Raw genomic sequence first — 19,227 nt, forward strand, 5'->3', positions numbered from 1 at the left:
GTTTGGGTGGCCCCTAGAAGGCTTGGACTCCAAGCTACCGCCTAAACCACCTGAATTATAATCTACTACTGGTTAGGCCATTGGGGTATGGACTTGGAGATTTATGTTATGGCCCAATGGAGTCATATTGTACCATTCATATTGTTGACAACAAGGCATTGCTTATGTTTGTGAACGGGAAAAATGCAGATATTTCTGTATTTGTACTCTGTTTTTCATTGTGTTTATGTGGGAAGAAATTTTGTAATTTTGATTGTAATACAGGTAGTTATTCAGATTTAGTTTTAACACAATTGCAGAACACACCAGACAATGCTGTGGTAGGTCGAGTGTTTGAGAAGGTGTGTGTCATTTTTTAGTTTTTGACAATACAATGACACTCCTTGATTGCTAAGAGACTCGCTGTCAACATATCATTACATGGTGTATTTCAGAGCACTGCTGTCTTTTATAGTAGCGATTGTGTGTTCATTTCCACTTTTGACTTTTTAGATTTGTTTCTGAGCTTAGTTTGGCGCATTTCTGTTTGTTGTGTCATATCTTACATGGTGAAAAGTTCTCATGAGAAGGATAGTGAATACATCTCCTTGTACCTGTAAATGCACACACCACCAAGAATAAGCCAACAATGAACCTAGTCAAGATAGCCCCTATGTTCCTTTGTTGAGGACTTATTTCTAGAGAACGTAAAAATGGGGCTCATTTATTAAGGGTTGCGTGCTGCACTTTTCAGCACTGGGATTGTGGCATATGCGATCCTTTCGTGGCGTAGCTGCGCTGGCTTCCATGCGACACAAATTAGGGGGCGTGCCATCGGACAGTGCGACTGCTTCGGACTGAGCGCCATATTTAACTTTTAAATTGTAACGCAAACACTAGCCTACTAAAAAGATGGGGAACTCTGTGGGACCTGAGCGGAGAAGCGACACATACACGATTTCGGGCACACGGTCTTGGTGAAACGCCGCACGGTGCATTATAGTCAGACAATGCACTTTCTGTGAACTCCAGTGACCGGGTAAGTAAATGTGCCCCATTGAGTGAGTATTGTATACTGTACTTGACTTTATATAGTTCAGGGAGAGAGAGACGTCTCATAATTTATAGCCCCTGAAAGATTTCCGCAGCTGCCTTGTTGTCTGGAGAGGTCTGCCATCACCATGACTCTCATCCTTGTTTTGCAGTGTGTGTAGATTTTCCTGTTTGCATATATGTAGGTTCACGTCCACCCTCTGTAAAATAGGGCTGAGCAGTGATGGGTGCTGATGGTTGCCTTCACACATGGTAACGATGTTGGACTGGGATGCCAGGGGCGCAACAGTAAAATTCCATATTGGGACCAACCATTGCATAGCTACATGTACAGTTTGTTACATAGTCTGCCCATGTATGATTACATAGGATGGTTGACATTCTGCATATCTGTATGAGATTAATTGAGGATACCCTGTCCAGCATTTCTAATGCAGAGCCTGGGGGACCACCAATGGATCAACCTGTTTACCTGTGGGTCAGTTATTATCAGTGATGGCAGTGTGTTTCAAAGTAAAAGTGCCCACATATACTGTACAGTACTGCATATATAAAAATAATGAAAAATAAGAATGCTTTCAAAATTAGAAGTATAATACTCGAGAAATATATATTTGAGTATAAGCCTAGTTTTTCAGCATAGAAAAATGTGCTGAAAACCCAAAATCGGCTTATACTCGAGTAAAAAAATAGGTAGTTACGGTAGTTATACGGTAGTTATTAAAAATGCAATGTGTGTGTATTGTATTGTGTGTGATATGCACTGACAACAGCATCAGTTCTTCTAGGTAGTCATGCACATAGTTTTTGTTTGTAAGCCTCCCATCCCAAATATTGTCGGGGGCTAACCACAGATTTATAGCCTCATGTAATCCTAGCAGACTGAATGATGTTGAGATCAGGGCTCTTTTGGAGGTCTCCTTGTTCTCCACTACATCGGTTGTATGTTTAGGACCATTTTCCTGCTGCAAAATTCTGTCATAGCTCAGGGGTCTGTTGTCATCATGGTGCCGGTTAGCCTACAGTTGTCTTTTCTAAGGGCTAACCTCATATTGGTCCACTTATAAAACAGGCCACCTTTTATACAGTCAGTGACCAGGTTACGTACAATATAGGTTCTGTAGGTTTGTTCTTAAGTTGAATTTGTATGTAAGTCAGAACTGTATATTTTATAATTGGAACCTCAGTGAAATTTTTTTTGGTCTTTGTGACAATTGAATTTTAAAAATGTTTTATTGTCATAAGAACCAGGATTAACGATAAAGCATCATTGCAGACACCAATTACCAGAGGTCTGTTTGTAACTAGGGGTCATCTGTAAGTCGAGTGTTCTTAAGTAGGGGACCGCCTGTGTTGTGTTTGCATATATATTTTATATTTACAAGTCATATATATGGGGCATGAAAGTACCGTAAGCTCAATCAAAAGTCAAGTGAACTGCTAAACAGCCGATCAAAACAGTGGTGTTCCATGAAGACCTTTTGCATATTTTACGAAGATCAGACAGTTGCATTGGTGCTAGGTCGATCATCCCTGATTCCAGACGTGTTTTACTGAGTGTTTGTAGTACAGTCCTGAGTCAAGGCTGCTACTCGTTTCCTGGGGCATCATTTGGCTTCATGACTTTGTTGTTTGTAGGATCCATGATGAATAGGACAGATCTGTTATGATCTGTATACATTTTTCCTGTCATCTTATAATAAATCTGTCAGGTTTGCTTGTTTTTCCTGGATTGAATAGAGCCGGATGACAGTCATTTAGACAGTCTAAAACAAACTGAAACCTGATAAGTGTGTGCCATATATATGTATACATATATTTGTGTAACAAGAGGTTGGGATTATGACATGCTTGCAAAATTCCCTAACCTCTGAGATTCTTGGCAGTATCTGATAACTAAACAAACACTCCCTCTAAAGGAGAATACATGGCCTGTGTATAGTAACGGCTTGCTCTACCATTAAGTGTAATCTGAATGTGTTAGAAAAGTGTCCATGTTGTCCCTGTCACTCTATAGGGTTTTCTACTGTTTCCAAAAAAAATGCATCAAAGTATATGTAACCAGCACATTCTGTAAGTGGAGTAAAATACTTCCTTCTGTACTCAAATAGTTTCTAGTCTAGTGATATTACAGAAGCATGAAATCCCAGGGAGAGTGTTTTTAAATGTCACAGAAATCCAGGGCAAACTGGAAATCCAATCTACAACATTAGATTGTGTTAGTCCCAAAGATATCTAGATACTGAAGCAAGATAGATGTTATACTAACTCCTCTGTGACTTTGGTTCTGTTTCTAATTTACAGAAAAAGAGACATTATTGGTAAGTTTGTATGAATACATATAAAGAATGTCACCTGCTGTGACCCCCAATTATTATGAGCATAAAGCATCAGGATAATGTCCTCTCAATTTATATACATATATTGGCTTTACAACCCAAAAGAGAGCCGAAAAAAAGCCATCAAAGGTTTTTTTTCGGCTCTCTTTTGGGTTGTAGATCGGATATTGTTTGAGAGTTGTAGTGATATACTATTGTATCAAACTGGGCTTCCCCCTCTGTTTGGTTTTTGTTGTCCAATATATTGACTTTACTTGGTTTTCACATGGACCGCAGATCTCCATTGATCGATTGAGAGCAGACTGGGAGCAATGATGTTAAAGGGGACCTGTGGAGATGATATGCCATCCACCGAAATCGTCAGATGTGAGTCCGATGTGCCTCACGGAGTTCTGTCGTACAGGTTGATTTTGTATGCTAAACCAAAGGTTCATGAACCTATAGTTAGTTTAGGGTACCATATTGACTTGGCAGGTTCTTTTTAAATACATTGTGCATGTGACAGCTGAGTCACTCCACGGCTTCACCCTTCGGTATGAGAGTTCAACATGTTAATTCAGGTGTGACTCAGCCATACCATGAATATTGTAAATGAGATTATCACTCCCTTTATGATGCGACTGAAAAGTCTAGAGACTAAAACACCAGGACTGTCATGAGTATGTGAGGTCCACTCATACACTCATGACTGCAATAAAGACTGCTCAAGACACTGGGGCACATTTACTTACCTGTCCCGTTGACGCCGCCGATCCGGAATGTCTGATGAGGATTCGGAGCTGCCATGATTCACTAAGATCGTGTGTCCAATTTTCTGCATGTGTCACTTCCCTGCTGAGGTCCGCCAGAGTTCACTTTCTTCTTCCCGGTGCTTGTGACTGCTGGCATATCATTGATCAATAGTGATCGGCAGTGTGTACATCTAATGCTACATTCGCACGATGATGTGCCCGCTGTACTGTAGCACGGCGGACACACGGCGGCGTCTGTTAGAAGAGGAGGGGGTGAGCATCTCCATAGCGATATATGGCGCACAGCACCGTGTTAGGGGGAAAGATAGGACATATCTTTCTCCCGGCTACTGAACGGCTCCTGTCTATGGTCGTCCATGAGGGACCTATATACAGTGTTAATAAGTCGGCTGTATATACGTCCCCCATAGGGTCATGTGAATATAGCCTAAGACACACACAGCGATGGTCACTAGAGGCAAGCAGTGATGGGACCAAGGTGCCATCACCGCAACGTTGCTTAGGTGAAAGCGCCTGTGTCATAGAGTAAAGCGGCATCTACTCCTCTCTATGACCCAGGCGCCATTGCGTAAGCAACATTAGCAGCGGTGCCTGGGTCATAGAGAAGAGAGCGGAAATGATGAGAAGCTGCTGAAGGGAGAGCAGGTAGGTGAGTATTCCCACAGTACCTATCTACTGGAGGCATGTGCTGGTGCTTCCTATCTACTGGAGGCCTGTGCTGTGACTACCCATCTACCTTGGGCATGTACTGTGGCTACCTATCTACTGTGGAGCATGTGCTGTGACTACCTATCTACTGGGGGCATGTGTCTGGGCTACCTTTCTACTGGGGGCACGTGCTGCGGCTAACTATCTACTTGGGGGGGGGCATTTGCTGTGGCTCCCTATTTTCTAGCAGGGGTGTGATGGTGCTACCTATCTACTGGGGTGTGTGTGCCATGGTTACCAATATACTGGGGGACATGTGGCTAACTGTCTATTTGGGGGCATGAGCTGGGGCTACTTTTCTACTGGGGGCATGTACTGGTGCTACCTATCTACTGGGGGGCATGTGCTGTGGCTACCTATTTACTGGGGGCCATGTGATGTGGCTACCTATCTACTGGAAGCCATGTGCTGGCTAACTAGTTACTGGGGGCCATGGGATGTGGCTTCCTATCAACTGGGGGGCATGTGGCATGGCTATCTATCTACTGGGGGGCATGTGCATATTGTATGGCTCTCACAATATGTGGTGTTCATGGCTCTCTCAGCCAAAAAGGTTCCTGACCCCTGGTCTAGAGCCACATAGTGAAGTGAACCTCCTCCCATTTAAGTATTTACTTATATTTTTTAAATCAATATCTGTCAGACCTCTTTATTAACTGCAAGATTATTTTGTTATAATTGCTATATTTAGCGTTGAATTACAGTTCAGAAGCTCTTGGTGGTTAATCTATGTTCTGTTTAGTTTTATGTTTTTGATTGACAAGTTTCAAGTGGTTTCTGCTTTAACTCTGGAAAGATGTTTGACCTTGTATCGCCTTTGATCAGAAAGCAGGGAAAAGGGTAGGAAAGCTTTCTGCATTCTGGTACATACAGAACTGAGGCTACATGAGCGAGATAGGACTACACGTTACTTGTCCAGTACTGGACATCTGTCATTGTGCCAACAAGCTGGCATTATAACCTGAGTGCTGTTCACTTTTACTTGTCACCTAGTGGAGGCTGCATTTTTGTGGACTGATCAAATAGTCATCCCATTCTTTTAGTCATCCCAAGAACAAAGTGTCTCATGTCCCAGTGACCCTGCTGAGTAGATAGCTGTATCACGGTGGTTTGGATCCCCAGTCTGATGCATTTGGTACAAGCTAGCAGATGCTCTGCTTTATGTATAAGAGGACTTATCTGGTAATTAGAATTTATTGCATAATAATAAAACATTATGCATAATAGATGCTGGGAATGAAGTAGCTAGGTTTCCTTCCATGCTCTTCACACACAATATTTTATTTAAAAAAGGGAGTGGTTTCAAGAACTGCTGGGACCTTCTACTGATTTTGGAAACATTTTTTAACTTGTGCACTAAAAGCAGCAATCATCAGATATGTGATCCGTTGTTGTGATCGCAATAAAGACTGCCCTACGCGCAATCACGGACATTCATTTTCCCATGGGGTCACATGAGAAATTGGAATGGTCTTAGAGGGCCACACTAATCTACTTAACTGAGTTCTATCCAATACCTATATTGTATACAGTAGCTGTACTCTATGCCCAGCACATTGGTGCAGCAACTCCACTAACACATGAAGCGCAAGCGGACCAAGACTGGACAAAAAGTTGCCTTCAAAATTAAAACAGTGTAGTTGTATTTCGTCAAGGTCCTCGATTTTGTGCACCTATCACTGTCTGATTGATGTTGTTGTTACACATTAGGGCAGATGTATAATAAGCCTGGCTTTGTCCATTTGTTTTTGGGGACTTTTCTTGGCTTTTCTACTGGTCAGATGTATCTTAGCGGTTTTTCCTTATTGGTACATATGGGGGCACATTTACTTAAAATGGTGCAAACTGCACTACGTGGGGCTTGCCTGTGCATAATGCACCAGATTCATGATTTCTGGCATATGCTCTTCATGAATCTGGCGCTCCCTGAACTGACCCTGAACTCTTTTTTCTGGTCTATCTTTAACATGGGGCGTGCAACACACTTCTGTCGGACTTGCATATTAAATCTGGATCACGGTTCGATTGAGCACCGAAATGGCCCCTAGTTTCTGTCGCATGATGCCTAGTGCAGCTGTGCCGCAAAAGTGTCACTTGCGACAAACAGTGGGGGCCAAAAGTATTGGCACCCCGACAATTCTGTCAGATAATACTTGTTTTGTTTCAGAAAATGATTGCAATCACTAATTCTTTGGTATTAATATCTTCATTTATTTTGCTTGCAATGAAAAAACACAAAAGAGCATGAAAAAAATAGTCAAATCATTAAGTTGAGCCAACTTTAATCCATTTCAACTGGCTGCAAGTGTGATTTAGTTATTGCCACCAACTGTTAGGTGCCACAGGTAAGTTACAGGCGCCACAGGTAAGTTACTGGTGCTGTTAATTTCACAAATTAGAGAAGCATCACATGAGTTTTCAAACAGTCCACCCCCTTTTTTATGTTTGGTGTGGAATTAATATATAATAACAATACAGGATAGAGACTCTTACTTATCATTAAGTAGTAGGCACTGTGATAAATCTAGTACAGATTAAGACATTCAGACAGTTCGGCTGCAGAAGGGAGGAGGGGTGAGCGCTCTCCATAGATCTCCAGAGGTCACAGTGCGTTGAGACAGTGGGTGCTCTCTGTACCATGACCCGATGCCATAGACCTATATTGGGCTCGTAATATGGCCACAAAGTTTGTGACTAGATCACGGCCCACACAATAGCCGTGTGCATGAAGCCTAAGACTGTCTTGCTGTGAACTCTCTCCTAATAAATCCTCCCCGTTGTCTATAGGCATATCATAATAGAGAGCAATATAATGATGCGGTGATCCTGCTTACAGGTCTTTACTGGCACAGCAGTAGATAGCATTATGTTGCCATATTTCCGATTTTACATTCCCCGCCAGACCTATCTGAGAATCAATATACTCTGATGGTTGACGTGCTCCAGCATCAGTACTTCAGCTTATTCAGTATTTTGTGAAGATCATTTCAGGTCTGTTTGCTCTGTACCTGGAGAGCACAAGAATAAATCAGAGACATCCACCTGAGACATTTTAATCCTGAAGCTTCATAATATGGGATTGTTTTATAACATCGGGGCTAAGGTGGGAAGTAAATCCGTTATGAACATTACAATATGTCTTAAAACTGACAGTGAAGTTAATGAATTCTACCGGCGCCTAGCCCTGCAAGGATTCTATCTCTGTAAATTTCAGTATATCTTTCTTTCCCCTTAACTCCTTAATATGATTTTGTAAATTATACACACAAAGTCACCTGAAGGCAATGACTGGTGTCTGTATATTTACTTTGTTCTTCTGCTATTTCAAATTTATGGAGCATGTGGCTTTTATACGTTTAGAAGTCATTGGGTCCGCACACTCTGATTTTGTTTCAAGGTTTCCACTTATTTTATGTGATTATATTATATGATTATATGTGAATTGCAGGGGAAAACTTTGGTGCCATGCCTACTGTGCCATATTCTAAATATTCATGTATTTTAGATGCATTGTTGGAATGGTGTTCCTTGGGTTTACCAGATAATATTCTTGGGGCCCATCTTTCATCCCAAAGGAAAAAGACCCTACTAGCCTCCAAAGAAGGTTGTTTTCTTCTGTATCTATGGGGTCCAATAGTAGGTTAGCCATTCATAAGTTCCATCTTTTATATGCACCTTGTATCCTCTTTTTTTTCTTTCAGCTAATAAGCATTATATTAAAATTATTAAATTAAGCATATTATGTATCGGAACTCTTTAATTTTTTCACATGTAGATTTTTTTCTTTAGTTTCTTTAATTTGCTGCCGCAGTAAATAACTTTCCCATGCTACAGGCTAGATGTCCTTCTCGTCCTGATTTCTATCAGATTTATCCTAGGAACCTAATGTGTGTTGGGGGAAAAAGCCATAAACACAAGTAACAGTCAGGGGTAAATGTTTAGTCTTATTCTCTTAATTTTTTCGGAAATATTATTGTTTATAGATGGCAGGGCCTCCGGAAGTTCAGCATCAAGTTCTTGTTGTGCATGCCGGAAAATCGCTCTTACTTTGATCCTGCGCGTTGATTTTGTGTTTTGAAGGATGTTTATTTTATTCCTTAACTTTGATACAGATTCCTATCATTATTTTACCCACTGCTACTGGAATTATATGTTGGTTTCCTAGATCTTAAGTTGTGTTTAGTACTTTCAGTACATAACTCTGTGCCAGTGTGATATTCCTATTTTATTATTAAATAGGTCATCTTCTTCTGAAAACCCGGACTGTTAATATATCAGCTATTAAGGTGCACTTCACAACATTGCAGAATCAATAGTCAAGGTTGTGGAAAATACAAACCAGCCTGCTTCACAGGCAGATATGTTGTATCCTCACTACAAAAGGCAGCAGCGTATTCCTCTGCATAGGCACACGGCCAGTGTTTCTGGTGTCTCATGAGTGATGCTTGGTGTAGGCCAGAGATGGATGCCACACAGTTGAATCCGTCCTGCAAAGCCTCTTAAGGCCTCTCCTCTTTCCCTCAGAAAGCAGGATGAATAAATGCAGATTGCTGTGGTTTTCCACCTTGTGTTTCCTGATAGGTGCAACTTATACTGAGCAGAGAGAGACAAAAATTAGACCTCTACCTGCAAGTAGTCTGTGGACACATGTGAGCTTTCCTGGAACATGGGCTCAACATTTTTAACATCTGTGCCTGCATCATCCTCTGTACTTATGGCTGAGGACATGGTGATGATATTATTTTGTTTCACTCTGTTTTTGTTAGTCTAAACCAGACCCATCTATCTCCTGCAAACTCTTCAGTAGTTAATCTGCTATGAGTGACAGAATTTCTACCCACTCTCATCGCTTCCCTGCCTGATTTCAGAACAAATCACCTTCCGGACCGGGACCTTTGGATCTCATAAAAGGTCTTGTGGATCCGTGGTTTGTCAGCTTTAGTATCGTACTTTGTGTTTCTGTTTTCTGGTCTCTGACCTTTACTGATCTCTGACCTTTTTTGCCTGATTCTGTTTGCCTAGTGATTTTTTACCACCCTCTTGATTCTGACCTGTATTTGATGACTATCCTTCAGTGTTTGTATCATCTTGTCTTTGTCTCCATATTATCACTTTGGCACAGGAAGGAAATGTAGCCTGTTGTCTGCTACGCTTAGGGTAGGTAGCGAAATTAGGCAGGGAGAGCTGGGAATGGGTGTAGTCTCAGGGTACCCACTGTCTGTCCGTTTCCCGACCCGCATAACAATATATCCAAAAACAAGGTGCAGTGTTTTTGATGATTGTGATTTGATCTTCATTTTCCAACAGTCCATCTGAAATCTGTATTTTCAAACCTCTTTGTGCTGGTGGGTGGAGACCCAGCTGCTGTGACCCACTGCTCCATCTTCCCTTCTTCATAGAGCTTCTATGTAATCTGACTCATCAGTGAGCTACTGTTCATGATACTCATATTCTGAATTAAGCCAAGATTTTAGAGTAAGAAACAGAATAAGAAGGGAGTGAGAATAGGCATTTTGCTGTGATAACGTATACACGTATGATAATTTCTTACATTCACTCTTTAGTTATTTAATATTTGTTGAAAAGTTTGCGACCATTTAAGGACTTTTCATGCCGTACATGAACAGTTAATTCATTTATTCCATGCTACATTTGCATTAAATACAGATGAAGGAAAAAAATAATATATGTAAGATTGACACTTATCAACTCCCCCTTCTGATGACCTATGAGAAAATTGTAGAGTCTGTTCTCCTTTTGTGCTTAATTCATGCCCCTTTTATGACGGACTGGATTGTGCTTGAGCCCCTGCTACTATTAGTGTCATGTCACCTGCACGCACTTCTAGATATTGTTTTAGTATCTCTTCGAATGAACAGAATGAAATACATTATTTCTGGGTGCTGTGATACTATATCTATAGCACTAGGATGCTCACACATGTGACGTCCAGGCCTGTTTGGTATATGGCATGTGGTATAGCAGATGGACATCTCAAAATAGAGCAGAAAGCATCTTGATCGCTGCATGGCAATTGCTGTGTGTTTTACAAATGATTGCTCACAGATTGTTTAATACAGATTGTATTTTCTCATATTTTACCTTCAGTCAAGTACACAGATTTACCACAGCAATGTACTTACTGTTGTGTGTATTCTGATACATTACACCTGTGTTTCAGACACTCTCAATTATTTCACATTTTGGCATAGTTGCAGCGTATTATAGTATATTAAGAGAGGTCTCAACACTTAAATTGAACCCATTATTATGAAAATGCAGGTAGCATGTTGTAGCATATCAGATGTGAGGTAAATTGTACTTAGTGCCCTATACGGAGGCAATATACATACACATATATACACACTACCTACAGATAGGACACCTAGTATGTAATCCTGCTTTATAACATACTGCCTACTTATAGGACCAATGTACAATCTACCCAGCTCCTCCTGATCTATAACATACTGCCTACTTATAGGACCTATGTACCACCTGCTCAGCTCCTCCTGATCTATAACATACTGCCTACTCATAGGACCTATGTACAATCTACCCAGCTCCTTCGTTCTTTATAACTTACTTCCTGCATATAGGACCTATGTACCACCTGCTCCGCTCCTCCTGCTCTATAACATACTGCCTACTTATAGGACCAATGTACAATCTACCCAGCTACTTCGTTCTTTATAACTTACTTCCTGCATATAGGACCTATGTACCACCTGCTCAGCTCCTCCTGCTCTATAACATACTGCCTACAAATAGAACACCAAGTACAATCTGCTTAGCTTCTCCTGCTCTATAACATACTGCCTACAAATAGGACACCTTGTACAATCTGCTTAGCTCCTCCTGCTCTATAACATACTGCCTACTTATAGGACCAATGTACAATCTAGTCAGCTCCTTCGTTCTTTATAACTTACTTCCTGTATAAAGGACCTATGTACCACTTGGTGATCTGTATCATGCTGCACCACATTGTCATGGATTTGCATGACTTAACATACAATTGTCCATTTTGGATCCAAAAATTTTTCTTATCTTTTAGAGATCTATTACTTCATGTTACTACTGCTACATGTAGATATATTGCACAAAGGATTTGAGGTTTGGCACATTTACCAATGTGTTATCATTGAACTATTGCGGCTCATTATCTGCATAACAAGTACCTAAAACTGGAAGTACCGTATGTGCATTTGTCCCATGTACATGGCAAGCCGTACTACACCACTCTGAGTACACTGTGTATTTGTCAGAAAATAAACCAGACATCCAGAAATACATGTTTTGTTAATCACAGTTCAGCTTGTAGCTAAATTTATTAGATGCTTTTTTAGCCTGCAGTGCAGTGGAACGATCAAATAGTTCTCAGCTATTTCTTGGTGGGAATCATCGGGCCACAATAGTCCCAGGAAGATCAGCTACATTATAGGTATGTCTACCATTTAAGGGTATGTAGTTATCCTTTTTCTGTGTTCACTTGGTTATGGGGAATATAAGAAATATCTTATATTTCATGTAAAGTATAATTCATTTCGCTATTATTCGATTGAATGACATTTTAGTCTTTTTTAGTCTTTTCATTTTAGTCTTTTTTATGTGAATATATTTGAAAAAATTCAACATTGCTTGTGTATTACTAAGGGGAGCCTCACAGCCTGTTTTTTTAACTAAACAGAATTTCTAAATTATAATTTAAAAAAAAATAAATTATATTGGTACTCAAAGGGAACCAGTAAGCAGAAACTTACCTAATAATCCACAACTAGCAGCTGAACACCTTTCAGATCATGTTTCTTTCATGACATAGTGTGAAGGCATCATCCTAAAAAATCTACTTTGAAGTGAGAAGTCAGGGGGGTTGAGAGTTTAGCATTGAAGTCAAGCTCTCCCTGCTTCAGTGTGCCCTTTCAATTGTGATTTGACATAATTCAACAGACTTAGAGATAGCTGGTTATGATGCATCTGGAAGCCAGACAGTCTATTAAAGCAGTAGAGGTCGGGAAGAGCTTGACTTCAGTGCTAAAACCCCACCCCAATGACATTATAAAACCATTTTATATCTGACTTCAAAGTTCATTTTTTGGACGATGCCACCGCGCTGGGTCAGGAAAAATGAACATGACATAGTACTGGTATTGGATTATTAGTAAAATTTCTGCTGAAAATTCCAACACAATACGCTTAGGGTTACTACCAATTTCTTACCCAACCCTCTGAAATGTACCTCCATATCTCCCCCTCCAAATAAATAGAGGGGAAAACATTGCCCTGTGAAAACCACCTTCCCTAGTACTGAGTCCCCCTTTATGTATAAACCCTTATGCATTAATTTGGCAGAAAGTCTTTTATTTGTTTAGAACATGAGTTCAAGAAAATTGGACATATTTGTCTTTATGAATAACGCCATTCTCAGTCAAGCCGAAGTATTTCATGTTCAACAAGAATATAATAGGGAGAACAGAACGATCCAGCCATCTCCTAAATAATTAAAAAAGCTCATGCTCAGTTACCTTAGTGTTTCATAAAATATGTAAAAGTACCAGCGCCTGTATGTGCTCTGAGAGGGCTGCCACGGAGGCAGTGAGGTATCAAAATAACTCGGGAGAAGGAATTTTAATGAATAGATTGTGGAGGCTATAAATACAGCCTGGCAGATAATGCTGGTTTACTGCCCGGCTTGTTGTATTAATACCTTCACAGCACTTAAAAAAATATCCTTATCCATGCCTCTAGCTACCAGTCACCTTGACTTTCCTTACATAACTAATATAGTAAACATAAGCTTCTCAGGGAAGTTCTTCTATTCTTGCTGTATATTATGTCGCACTAGAAATTTGCACAGTTTTCTATGGCAATCATTCAAAAATCCATCTATGGTAAAACAAAAAGCTTCATTGTCAGTGGTATAACAAAACTACATTGGGTCATGGTGTGAACTTTTGGATACATACATTCCTAAACTCACGTATACGCTACACCAATATATATTCATATACTCACAGCACTATACTCATACACCTTATATATAGAGTCCAGCAGCAGCCTCGCTAATTAACCCCTTCCTGAAGAACGCCATGCTATTACGGCATAGCACTGGGCTATATACAGCAAATGCCCACCCTGTATGGACAGGGCTCTGTGCGTGAGCCCTCTCCATACAGGGTGGGTGTCTGCTGTATATTGTGAAGACAGAGCCCCTCCAGGTACTCTGTCTTCGCATGCTGTAACATTGCCTCTCCCTCGCACTATGCGCTGCTGCTGTGAGAATGCAACAGGAAGAGGGAGGGGGAAGTGCTGAGGGAGTAAGGGGAGCAGGAGACATTGTAAAAGCTTTTGAAACAAAAGAATGGAGGGGCTTAGGTAGAGCACTTTTGGTTCATAAGCATAATTTTAAAAGTTGATTTGAGGAGGCACCTGGATCTATGACGAAGTGTCCCTGGTCAATCATGCGCAATTGTGATGGTAGATTTCCTTTAATTAGAAACTTTATTAGTAACTAATAAAATTGGAACAATTGAGACAACAATACACAACAGGGTGATTGATTAACAGGTACAACAGATGTCTCCTAGTTAAAACTAGAGAATGGGAATTCACCCACCTACAAACTATATAACTCCCATATGTACGGTAAATTACAGACAATAAAAAACTATTTTTTTCCAAGAAAAAAAATATAACTTGCAATAAAAAACTGTGATTATTCCATAGCAGCAGATTATTTGGATGGACTAGGGCAGTGATGGCGAACCTTTTAGAGACCGAGTGCCCAAACTGCAACCCAAAACCTAATTACTTATGGCAAAGTGCCAGTACGGCAATTTAACCAGAAAACTGACGGTTTAGTTTAGAATCAATTTACACAGGACTGCCTGAGCTCGGATTCCAGCAGTCCTATACACACTGAAACGCCACTTTTACACCATTTTACATCACATAAAAGAGTAATAAAAAGTTATCAAAAGGTTACACAGTCCTCAAAATGGTAGCAATGAAAACAACGGCTCATAAAGCAAAAAAACCACACCTCCCCAGCTCCGTGCACTAAAGTTATTAGCGTCACAAGATGGCGAAACTATTTTCTTTTTCGTACACTGTTTTAATTATTGAAAAAGTATTAAAACACAATAAAACCTACAAATCTGGTATCACTGTGATAGGACCGAACCAAAGAATAAAGGAGACAAATGATTTGGAGCGCACAGCGAAAGTATTAAAATCTACAGCGTCCCAGTACACGACATGGAATAATAAATGAGAAGTAAAATATGTTACGCAAAAAATAAGCCCTCACACAGGTATAAATATATAAATGCACATATAAATATATAATATAATATGCATATACATAAATACATACATAGAAATACATGTTACTTACTCTTTGGTTGTCCAAGGTGGCGTCCATGCTGGCGGGCAGAAGTTCAGGTGTCTGTTGTTCCTGGGGGGTCAGTAGGGTAGATGGGCAGAGGGTGGGCGGCCAGAGTTAGGGCTGGGGGGGGGTGTAATGCAGCATCTGGAGTTCGGGGCAATCGGGTTATGAGGCATGAGTTCCAGGGGAGAGGGTGATGCGGGGCAGTGACCGGAGTTGGGGGGGGGGGGGGTAGTGAGAGCGGCCGGAGTTCGGGCAGGCAAATTGCAGTAGTGGGCGGAGTTTGGGCGGGGGGGGGGGGTTGCGATAGCGGCTGGGGTTCGGGCGCGGGGGCTTGTGGTAGCGGTGCAGTGAGTTTTAGGGCCGGTTGCTTAGCGGAGGGGAGGGGCGGGAGCAGGCAGGAAATCAGCCTCCTGCTGATCTATGCCCCGTGGATGCGCTGAGTTAAAAAAAAAAAAAAAACTCACCTCAGACTCGGCGTTCCTCCGGCTGATCACTGCAGCGCACACGGAGTAAGGTGCCCAGCGCTGGCAGCGTAATGACATCATTTTGCTGCCAGCGCTGGGACGCTTACCGTCCTGTGCGCTGCTGTGATTGGAGTGACAGAGCAGGAAGTGTCAGCACCCTGATCTGTCATGGCCGTTAGCAGTATCGGAGCGCAGCTCCGATACTGCTAGCAGCCATGACAACCAGGTGTGGACAGTGGTTGTCCGCACCTGGCAGTGGTTAGGAGGATGGGGCGCGTGCCAGCAGTCAGGGCTCTGCGTGCCCTCTCTGGCACGCGTGCCATAGGTTCGCCATCGCTGGACTAGGGAATGATCTGAGTTTACCAGAGACCAGGTTTTGCCTAAATACAAATATTAAAGGTTGTTAACGCTTTCTCTCATAATGTTTCATATCAGGATAAGGGATTTATAGATCGGAACATAATCACATTGTATTATCCCATTGTATACATAAATGCTGTTGACTCCAACATTAGGGTACCATAATTATAATTTTACTACTTTGAAAAATAGGTCACCTTTTTACCATAAGTAAAATTATGGTTGGCTTCCTCTGACACAAATTTATAATAAAAAAACAGAAATGCTCAGGACACAAAGGGTGTACAATAGTCTTATTGCTTCTTCCTATGTAGATATTCCCTTTGGAATTTCCTTTGTGTCCCTCCTCGTCCCCCTGACATGTCCTCTTTGGGCACAGCACTGGTGTCACTATGATGGAAGTATCACAGCTGAAGCCACACAGACTGGCTGCAGCAATGACCTTATGTGTCGTCAATATGGATGTCACATCAGGAGACACAATGGAAAGTGGAGAGACACAGAGGAATTGATAATGTTATTGAATTAGTTTATTATTCTTATCATCTAACTCGCTTTGATTTGTCATTAACTTGAGGGACAGGAGAGACACAGGTACAGACAGGGGTTGATGGAGCTAAACAATATGTTTCTGGAGCTTATATCTATGAACTATGAGAGCCTGTGTATTCCCAATAACTAAGCTAACATACATAGCTTTCATGAGCAGGCTATTCCTGACCTTTCACAAACACCTCAAACAAAGCCCATAATATCCTGCACTTGTCTAAGGTCTGGGAAATGTGCTTTAATACTAGTCACCAGACGTACTTAACTCCCTTTAAGGGCTAAAGAATGGGTATTTTTACTTCCTTCTCTTGCGCCCCACCCCTGAAGCCTCATCGCCTTTGGGACTGTCCATCGATTCCCACCTTACTAATTTTATACTCCCAGACCCAACCTGGGATATATTTTGTTATGTGGACCCAGATAATATAACTGCACGCCTGGTGGTACACGCCTCCTACTTATATTGGCCATTTTATAGATCTTGTCCAACCCCAAACAGCTTTATGTCCACCAACTGGTATCAGAAACAAACCCTCCAGGGTCCACTCAGGGTCTTCCAATGGAGGTGTTTCTAGATCAACTCCCTTTCTTGCTTTTCTGGACTCATGCTTTTCTCATGCTTATACATGTCAATATCTTAAATCACAGGTCCATTTGAGATTGTCTGTTTACTTTTACTGAAAATGTTCAATTTATATAGTTAAAAAATAAATTGTATGTTTCTAATTCACATATGCTTTATTCCAAAGCACACAAGTCATTACTTCTCTATAACATCCTATATGATCCTTCTGCTGCTTCTAAAAGAGACTGAGATGAGCAGATTTCCCTTCACTTCCTGTGTGAAGTGTAAGGGAGACATCATTATGGCTGGTCTCCGATGCCTAGATTGGGGAGAACCGAGAGTAAGAGATAAATCCTGCAGGGAGAAAAATCTGTTAAAAATACAAGTCACTTAATTGTCAGAGAAAGTGTTATTCCTCTTGTGCACACATTGGAATATTCATACCCTATTTTTCGGACTATAAGGCGCACAAAAAATCCTTTGATTTTCTCAGAAATCAAAGGTGCGCCTTATAGTCCAGTGCGCCTTATATATGAACCGTACTTACAGACAACAGCTGCCTTGAACTGTGCACAGGTCTGCCACCCGCTGGTCATTCATTCTTATAATCAGGTGCGCCTTATAGTACAGAAAATATGGTATGTGCAAAGTCTTTCGAAAGTTTAAGTATCCACATATGTGGGGGGACAATAGCGGGGAATTTGGAGCTTAGGATAAAAATAAAATTCAGGCTTGCCAACTATCTTTAAATTCCTGGACAATTCATAAAAATAGTGTACATTTGGCCAGTGCCCATAATAAAAAAAAATAAATGATATGACATTAATCAGTACAGAATACAAATATAAAATACCATCAACTGTAGATGGAGCGAGTAGTGCATATGATATTATAGAAGGATGTATAATAAGCATACACCAAACCTGAGGCATCCATTCTCTATAAGCAGGGTATTTTGCATTTAACCCTTTAATATACCGTACTTTAACTTGGAAAAGCCAGAGACTGGGGCTGATAATCCCTTTTTCCTTAGCAGTGGTCGGAGGATGCTTTAAGTAAGCTCCAAGTCCAGCCAGCACATGCTGGAGATCATCCCCAATGACTGGGATGAATTGGATCAGTGTTGAGTTCCACAAGCTTTTTTTCATGGATGCCACTGCTGGTTAAATGACATTGTCTGGAAGAATAGCACTTGTGCTGTCTCCATTAGCAGCCTGCAAACACTCCAAGAATGTGGTATCCTCAATAATAATTTGTAGCTCTTTTACTTGGCTGAGGTTGAAATCAAAGAAACTTTATCAAAACAGAACAGAAATGATTGGACTCGCTCTAGTTTTAGATGGTTTAAGCAATGTGAGCTGCGTATAAATGAGCCTCCGCCTGAATGCCAGGCATTTTACTCAAGACCATTAAGAAAGCTGTGTGGCCGGAGCTCTATATGTGTATACTTAGATTTATGGGTCTTAAAAAAGGTGGAATTTAATGTAAAAAGCACTCAAGACAGGTTAAGTCTGTGGTTAATATTAGAGATACATGTTCTGTTTAAGACATAGAAAAGATGGTTAAGACTTCTTAGATACATTTTATAAAATATGGGCAACACGGCGATCAACATCTGCAAAGAGTTTGTACGTTTGTTCTGTGTTTGCGGGGGTTTCCTCCGGGTACTCAGTTTTCCTCCCACACTACAAAAACATACTGGTAGGTTGTTTAGATTGTGAGCCCCGTGGGGACAGGGACCAATTCAGTCATGCTTTGTGCAGCGCTGCATAATCTGTGTGCGCTATATAAATAAAGAATTATTATTATTATTAAATATGCTACCACTGTATCTGATATATAGAATTGGATGAATACAGGTCCCTTCTGTCGGGCTCTGGTTGGGAGCAAGGATGTGTCTGCAATAGGCAAGTTTTGCCTACTGCAACAAAGTGTGTATTTTCACCCATATTTTCAGCATAGGTGGAAGACTGTATCTAATAGAAAAATAACACGCTATTGGACGGGATGGAAAGCAACAGAGTTAAAAAAGTGTAGGCAGCACTCCAAAAATACAAAATTCCAAAGG

The 19,227-nt window shown here is 41.0% G+C and overlaps 1 protein-coding gene across 29 annotated transcripts in view; it reads left to right on the plus strand.

The window, feature by feature from the left end:
* The window catches only part of SORBS2 (sorbin and SH3 domain containing 2), a 188,061-nt gene that overhangs the window by 71,880 nt on the left and 96,954 nt on the right, over positions 1 to 19,227 (plus strand). Inside the window, exon 3 of one of the 29 annotated variants that reach the window (XM_072122669.1) lies at positions 12,181 to 12,275. The exons of the other annotated variants lie outside the window; for them this stretch is intronic. The gene's annotated coding sequence lies outside the window, so the exon portion shown is untranslated. The remainder of the gene's footprint in view (positions 1 to 12,180; positions 12,276 to 19,227) is intronic. 29 annotated transcript variants of the gene reach the window in all.

Source organism: Engystomops pustulosus, chromosome 1, assembly GCF_040894005.1.
Source record: "Engystomops pustulosus chromosome 1, aEngPut4.maternal, whole genome shotgun sequence".
Classification (NCBI taxonomy): Eukaryota; Metazoa; Chordata; class Amphibia; order Anura; family Leptodactylidae; genus Engystomops; species Engystomops pustulosus.